Raw genomic sequence first — 7,110 nt, 5'->3', positions numbered from 1 at the left:
AGCTGTTGGAATAAACCAGGAGTCCAAAAATTCTGGAATGAATTAGGACCAAACCTGGCATTCTGGCTTCTTGCTTGCAAAATCACATAGCACTGCACCAAAACATGAGCTCGGCTGACATGATGGAAACAAGCATATATCAGTATTTAAAAAAATTATCCAGCATGTTTTACGAATGTCAAGGCACCCAAGAGACAAAAGGAGAAGATTTGCTGTTGAATTCAGCTCTTGCCTTCACTGGTAGGCAAGTCTTTCAGGTGAGAGTTCAGTGGGGGGCTTGTGTCTGTAGTGGAAGCTGCGGACAATCCCAGTGTGCTTTTGAAGGGAGTAAACGGAGCTTCTCCAGTGGCGGTGTTGACTCTTGCCCTGCCCTTATTTACCATTGTCTGTCCCTATTCCTGACACTGCAGGAAATAAAAATCAGATGTTTCTTTAAGCAGAGCCCTTGCTGCGTTTCCCTCCATCAAACAAATAGCCACCACTGCTCCCGAGAACAAGAGCAATAGCCATATTCCTATGCCTCTGGGACAATTTACATTTTTAAAGAAAATAGTGTTGGGGAGGACCTCAAGTTATCTTTAAACGATTCCTTCCCTTTCCCCCTATCAGAATCACAATCTCCAAAAGAATATTCTATAAGAAGGAGGGAGGTGAGATAGATGGGAAACTTCCTCCAGGTCTTTCTTTCTTTTCTGAGGGCCAGCAGCCAACAGCAAGTGAGATTATGTGATCAAATCTGAGGCTACGAAGAGGCAAGCTAATAGACCTTCCACAGACCTATTTTGTGTCCTTGTTTTAACCTTTAATCTGGTTACCATATGTTGTTGCTACAGGATTAGTTAATTAAAGGGCCTTAATTTCAGAACAAGGGTCTGGATTTGCATTTGCAATATCCCTGAAAAAAATGAGAAGAAATAAGTAAAATTGTTGACTGCAGAAGTCTGAAAAATCCTTAATTTTTTTAAATAAAAAAATTTAAAAATTAATCTGGGCTGGACAGAGAATGTAGAATTTACTCTAAATTTAGGAGCATTTTAACCCACAAGAAACGAATACTCACACTTTTTTCAAAGAACGTGATTATCCATTGGCAATAATAAAAACAGTGCCTATAGGTTTGGGACACCTCTAAGTAAACATTGTTTCCCACCCAGTTAGACAATGGTAAATATTTGCACAGAGTTCATTTAAATAGAGTCTGTGATTGTTTCCTAAGGCTGCCATAGCAAAGCACCTCAGACTTGCTGGCTTAAAACAACAAACATTTTCTCTCGCAGCTCTGGAGGCTGTAAGTGTTAACACCATGTGTTGACAGGACCGCTCTTCCTCTGCAGTTCCAGAGCATTGTTCCATTTCTTTCTCCTAGCTTCTGGGGGCTTCTGGAAATCTTTTGTATTCTTTAGCTTTTCCTTCCGCCCCGTCCCCCCTCCATTTAATATATCTTTTACTAACTCTTAAAAGGTCAGCATTTTTCATTGAATTTATCAGGGTCACATTGGTTAAAACCATACAGATTTCAAGTCTACAATATACACTGCATCCTACACTCATTGCCCAAAGTAAAGTCTCTTTCCACCCCTTTCATCCTCACTTGGCCCACTTCTGCCTCCTTCCACCCACGGGTCCCTCTGGCTACCACCATACAGTTGGCTCTGTCTGTCTGTCTCATGTGTATATATTGTGCTAATCCTGTCTCTCTCAACCTTTGCCTCTGTCTTTGTATAGCCTTCTCCCTGTGTGTGTCTGGGTTTTCGCATGGCCTTCTTGCTCATATGTCTGTGTCCAAATTTCTCTTTTTATAAGGACATTGGTCATTGGATTAGGACCACCCTGATACATTATGACCTCATCTTAATTAATTACATATGCAAAGACCTTATTTCCACATAAGGTCATAAATGAAGTTCCAGGTGGCCATGGATTTGGAGGAACGCTATTCAGCCTGGTACAGTTACCATTTCACTGGCTCAGCTTCTTCATCCGTAAAATGGGAATCATATTGCTTGTTCATGTTTGGTTTTAGTGTAATGGATAAATTATTAGTTTTCTTCAATAAGGCTCATTCTTTCAGTCTTACTCCTGAAATCTAGTAAGATTGGAATCTCAGCTTCTTCTGGAATTATTTTTATGTAAATTGAAAACCATTAAGCAGGGAATCTTTTTTTCTTTTTTTTTTTTCTTCATGTAATCTCTTTAGACTAGCATTTCCCAGAACACATGTTGGGAAATATCTATTTAATAATTTGGCCTATGTGTAAAGTAAAAATAATGAAACTAGAGATATAAGTGGTGTAGTCTGAATACTTGGGTCCTGCCCACCCTGAAAAGTCATCTGCTGAAATTCTAACCCCCAAAATGATGGTATTAGGAGGTGAGGCCTTAGGGAAGTGCTTAGGTCACAGTGGTGGAACCTTCATGAATGGGATTAGTGTCCTTAGAACAGAGACCCCAGGGAGTTAGCCCCACCTCTCTACCATGTGAGGATACAGAGAGAAATTAGCAATCTACAACCCGGAAGGGGATTTTTGCCAGAGTCTGACTGTGCTGGCAACTTGATCTTGGACTTACAGCCTCCAGAACTGTGAAAAATAAATTCACGTTGCCCAGTCTGTGATACTGTCTTATAGCAGCCTGAACAGACTAAAACAGTAAGTAATATTCTTGTCCTCAAATCTTTGTCCTTTACACACACACTTTGAACTGTTGAACACTGTGAGTTTTTGGCTTCAGGAGGGCTGTTTTGGAATTTCTACAAGTGCTGCTCGACTTTTCATTAGCGATTGGGTAACAGCCTCCTTTCTTTGACAACATTCAAAGACCCAGGATGCAGATGACAGCCAGTGGGGGGCGGGAGGTTAGAGGGTAGAGGGACTGAGCAAAAAGGAAAAAGGACCCATGGACATGGACGACAGTGTACTGATTGCTGGGGGGGCGGGGGGGAGGGGTGTAAGGGGACTGGATGGTAATGGAGAAGAAATACATAAAGATGAAATAAAAAATAAAATAAAGACCCAGGATGACTTTGGAGATGGCTACGAAGGACCATCATAAAGGAAGTGTGTATCTCATGAATACAAGGCAAGGACTGGGGTCCTTGCCTGGAGTACAACACAGGCATCCGTTACGCTCAAATCACTGTCCTGGAAGAGGTAACTGACTTCCAGAATGACTGTGTGGAACTCTGTTGACATATTCCCTTACAAAACTGGCCAAAATTATAAAAAGCAACCAGTTAAAGGCTCTAAAAATGGCCCTAAGGCCAAGCAGTGAGGGAAACTCCACAAAGATTTGGTAAAAAGTTGAGAGCCAGTGGCATTTGAAATAAGATTGCTGTCTCCCTCATCCCTCCAGCTCAGCAAGGTGAGGCTTCCACTCCTGACTGGCAGCTGGGAACAAAGGACTCCATTACCCTTGGCTCTCAGCTGGAGGGCTTTCTTCCAGGAGGAATGGGACTAGCATTTCCCATCCCCAGCTACCTGTTGCTGAAGCTCATCTGTGGGCAAATGTGGTTGGGAGGTGGGGGCTCCCTCTGCCCCAGTCTAGCTCATGGAGTGAAGGCTCTACCTTGGGTAAAGTGCACTGAGAGCACTGGGGCTCCCCAACAACCCCTGCCCTGGCTGATGAGGTGGTGGCTCCTTGCTGGGAGAGGCAAGCCAGGAGGGCCTCAGGCGGCAGCCTCTCCACCTTGCATAGAGTACTTAGCCACAAGAGTAGGAACGTGGCTCAGAATGAAGCTTCTGTTGTGCCATTCCCAGTTTCAGAGACCTCCATGCAAGATTTTGTCTGGAAGAGGGGAGGAGAAGCAGTGTGTAAAAACAGTCCCTAATCTCTTCCCAAAGGAACTGATTTCATTTACAACAGAGGGTGAAAGAGTTTCAATGTATGGGAATTCTCAAGGACAGTGGAGGTTGTGATTAAAGGCAACTTGGAGACGTGATTCATGGATTTAATGGACAAGACTGGATGTAGGCTGGCTAGTTTGCAGGAGAGAATGGAGGAATTAGAAAGCTGGGCGAAGCTCGCCTGAGGTCAGAACAAATGTCAAACACTAACCTGAGAAACTATTCTTTCAAAGGAGCCACAATTTGATTGGATTCATTTGTAGAGTAATTTATGCCTAGGGGCCCTGTGGACAATAGAGCAATCAGTAGGAGTTTCTTAGCTGGTTGTCATCAGTAGGAGAGGAAGAAACTCCTACTAATATCACAGTCAACCCAGGGTAACTGTAGGCAAAAAAAAAAAAAAAAAAAAGGTTGGGCCTCTTTGGGAAGCAGTATCAGAGGCTCAGAGGCTTAACAGTTTGTGTGTGCATGTGACTTCAATAAAATAATAAAATGATACAGTCAGTTGCTAAAATTAAACAAGTAACTAAGTGGAGTGCCAGTATCCAGAGTTGCCACAATGTTATCTAGAATGTTCATTTTCCAACAAAAGGAATGCAGTGAAGCAGGGAAGTATGACCCTTACACCAGGAAATAAGTAGGCAATAGCAACTGTCTGTGAGAGCAACCAGATGTTGAATTTAACAAAGACAAGACCTCACAATAGCCCCTATAAATATGTTCATGGAACTAAAGTATGATTAAAGTACTAAAGGAAGGTATGATGACAGTGTTGACTGAAATAGAGAATATCAATGAAGGGAGAGCAATTATAAAAAAGAAGCAAATAGAAGTTCTGGACTTTAAAAATACAATAATTGACATAAAATATTTCAAGAGTTGGGAAGACAAACCACTGAGTGGGAGCAAATATTTGCAGAAGATACTTCTGATAAAGAATATTATCTAAGAACTCAAGTATAAGAAAATGAGCACTCTGATTTTGAAAAGGGCAAAACATCTGAACAGACACCTCACCAAAGAAGAAATTCAGATGGTAAATAAGCATATGAAAAGATGCTTATCATGACATGCCACCAGGGAAATGCAAATTAAAACAATAAGCTACCACCACACAAGTATTAGAATGACCAAATTCTAGAACACCAAAAACCCTGAATGCTGATGAAGAGGTGGAGCAACAGGAACCTTTATTCATTGCTAGTGGGATGCAAAATGGTACAGCCCCTCCGGAACACAGTTTGGCAGTTCCTTACATAACCAAACATACTCTTACTATTTGATCCAGCAATTGCACTCCTTGGTATTTACCCAAATGTGTTGAAACCTTATGCCTATTTTAAGACCTGCGCACAAATGTTTATAGAAGGTTTATTCACAATTGCCAAAATTTGGAAGCATTCAGTAGGTGAATGGATAAACTGTGACAAATCCAGACAATATAATATTACTGGCACTAAAACAAATGAGGTATCAAACTATAAAAAGACATGAAAAAAATTTAAATACATACAACTAAGTAAAATAAACCAATCTGAGAGGCTATATACTGTATGATTCCAACTATATGACATTCTGGAAGAGAAAACCATAGAGAGAGTGAAAAAAATCAGCCATTTTCAAAGGCTAGTCTGGAGAGAGGAATAAACAGGAAGAGAAGATTTTTAGAGTAGTAATATTATTCTGTGTGATACTATAATGTGGATACATATTATTATGCCTTTGTACATACCAATAGAATGTACAACACCAAGAGTGAACCCTGGTGGAAGCTATGGACTCAGGTGATGATGTGTTAATGTAGGTTCATTGGTTGTAACAAAGGTACACACTCTGTACAGGATGTGCTTGCATGGAGGCAAGAGATATATGGGCACTGCCTGTACTCTCTGCTCAATTTTTCTGTGAATTTAAAACTGCTCTAAAAAGTCATTGAAAAAATTAACTAGCAGAAGGAAAGATTAGTGAACTTGAAGATAAATCAATATAAATTATGCCAACTGAAGCACAGATAGAAAAAAGAATGTAGAAAATAAACAGCTTCATAGAAAAGGGAGACATCATCAGTTACATTAACATACATCATAGGACTCCTGGCAGTAGAGGAGAGAGAGAAAGCAGGAAAAAATAATAATAAAAAAAAATTAAACAGAAACTTCCCAAATTTATTGAAAAACAATAACCTACACATCCAGAAAATTCAATGAACTCCAAATAGTATAAATGCAAAGAAATCCACAAATGGACACATCATGATAAAAATGATGCATGTCAAAGACAAGATAAAATCTTAAAAGCAGCAAGAGAAGAATAACTTGTCACACGCAAAGGTGTTCCCGTAAGATTAACAGCCAACTTCTCAACAGAAACAATGAGGTCAGACACAGTGGAATAACATATTCAAAGTGCTCAAAAATAAACACTATCAACCCGGCAGTTGATAGCATACACTCCACAAGTTAAAGGGCAGAGTTCATAAAGAGACTGGTGTAATGTCAGGGCCACATGTCCAGGGGGTTCCTGTGACCCTTTTGGGCTTAATAATTTGCAGATTGCAGGAAAACACTATACTTACAGTGAAATTTACTGTGAGGTCTAAGAGGATACCAAACACAGAGGTTCAGAGACTTCTCCCCATGGCACCAGTATGTGTCACCCTCCTGGCACATTGATTTATACACTACCCAGGAAACTCCACCAATTATGTCCAGAGTTTTTAGTAGGGTTTCATTACATAGGCATGATTTATTTAACAGTGGCCATATGATTGAACTCTATCTCCAGCTTACCCCTCCTTTTTCCCTCCTTGAAGGTCAGGAGGTCAGGTTAATATATGGCTCAAAGGTTCAGCTCTCTAATCATATAGTTGGTCTTTACAGCATGACCAGCCCCATCTTGAAGCTACGTAATGGCTCCCTGTGAGTCACCTCATTAGCATAATAAAATTAGGCAAGATCCAAGGGGTTTATAAATAGCAAAGACACTTCAGGAATTCCAAGGGTTTTTGAAGATCCATGCTAGAAACTTTGGGTAAAGACCAAATTCGTTATGTAAGACTCATGGCATGTCATCCTTTTTATATCTTGTTAGATTCAGTTTGCTAATATTTTTATTAAGAGATATTGGTTTGTAGTTTTCTTGTGATGTCTTTGTCTTGTTGTGGTATCAGGCTCATAGAAGGGGTTGGGAAGTGTTCTACTTTTTGAAAAAGTTTTGTGAAGAGTTGCTATTAATTCCTCTTTAAACATTTGGTAGAATTTACCAGTGA

Source organism: Pteronotus mesoamericanus, unplaced genomic scaffold (genome assembly GCF_021234165.1).
Source record: "Pteronotus mesoamericanus isolate MK-2021 breed Mesoamerican mustached bat unplaced genomic scaffold, CSHL_Meso_final contig_657, whole genome shotgun sequence".
NCBI lineage: Eukaryota > Metazoa > Chordata > Mammalia > Chiroptera > Mormoopidae > Pteronotus > Pteronotus mesoamericanus.
Note: the sequence above shows the minus strand (reverse complement) of the source record.